General features: G+C 39.7%; 1 long non-coding RNA gene across 1 annotated transcript; it reads left to right on the top strand.

Annotated features, from left to right (window-relative positions):
- The first annotated feature begins 254 nt into the window (after positions 1–254).
- Positions 255–927, top strand: LOC111664931 (uncharacterized). Its single transcript, XR_002761466.2, has 3 exons — positions 255–306; positions 691–744; positions 868–927. It is a non-coding gene; the product is annotated as an uncharacterized LOC111664931 (long non-coding RNA).
- Positions 928–1,336: the final 409 nt, after the last annotated feature.

The raw sequence follows: 1,336 nt of genomic DNA on the forward strand, positions 1-1,336 counted from the left end.
GATGTTATGTGTTGTGCCTGTGCGTGTTGTTATAGTAGCTAATGAGGATGTAAATAAACAAACAAAAAAATAAACATATACCTGCTATCTAAATGAATAGAATCAATGGCATTGAACAGATGTATTTGCTTACTAGCTGTGCAAATACACTTCCTGTATAACCTCAATGTCAGTGCTTTACATAACTTTCATTCACACTTCATACTTTGACAGTTTTGACAAAGTTGACAATGTTTCTTTGTGCCATCCCTTGTTCCTCAGGGCACCTCAGGCAATGATGGACCTCCTGGCCCGCCAGGAGAGAGGGTTAGTATCACATATTCTTTGATCAATGCCTCCTGAAATGTTGAAGTTTTGTGCACTGAGTGACAGCAAAAGTACATCAGGTACATTGTACTTGAATCTTATCTCAAAGAGATTACAGCTATTTGTCACATCAGACTCAAAAGGTGGATAAAGCCTGTGCTCCAGCTGCTGACTCCATTGGCTAACTGATTTTATACCTAATTGTGTTGCTAAAATCCTAAACATCTATAATGAAAAGTTAATGAAAGTTATTTCTCAATTACAATGGTAAGAAAGCTAAATTTGCCAACTAAAATCCAATTAAATTCCAATTCCAAGTTAAAGCTATGTTGTGTTTCTCATCTCTCCTCTCTGCTCACTCCATTAATTTTCTTTTCATTTAAGGGACCTCAAGGGCCACAGGGACCTGTCGGTTTCCCTGGACCCAAAGGACCAAATGTAAGTAGCTGCTGTCAAACAAGTCCATGTTGACAATTTTCACAGAAGCTTTTCAAATATTAATACACACTTACAACCTGATGTCTTGATTTTTTATGAACCATCTACCTTTTTCACCCCCAGGGCCCACCAGGAAAAGATGGGCTGCCTGGTCATCCCGGACAGAGGGGAGAGACGGTGAGTGGGTAGTTTCATCTGTGAATGGATTGTGTTGAGCCATTTGACCCTGAACGTCACGCATCAGCGCCCACTCTCTCCCAACTCAGCCTTTTGCCCTCTTGGATAGGTTACACAAAAAGTAAAGCATGGATGAAGAGAACTGAAATAGCATTCAAAATGTGTTTGTAGGGTGAAAGTGAAGCAGAAGCAATAGAAAATGTTAATATATAATCACTGCAGTACAGCTGAGTTGATGTAGTGTATTGTCACGACAGCTGATGCTCACTGATCACGATACCACCAGTCATCAGGGCCTCACCCTATATAGGGTTCTATACTGATGCCATAACAGTAGATACTGTAATGTTATGTATGTTGCACATGTTTTTCATGCAACATTTTCTTTGATTACATGTCCAAAACTTGGAACTGA

This window comes from Seriola lalandi, unplaced genomic scaffold (genome assembly GCF_002814215.2).
Source record: "Seriola lalandi dorsalis isolate HSWRI2012SDOR001 ecotype SW California unplaced genomic scaffold, Sedor1 jcf7180002001894, whole genome shotgun sequence".
NCBI lineage: Eukaryota > Metazoa > Chordata > Actinopteri > Carangiformes > Carangidae > Seriola > Seriola lalandi.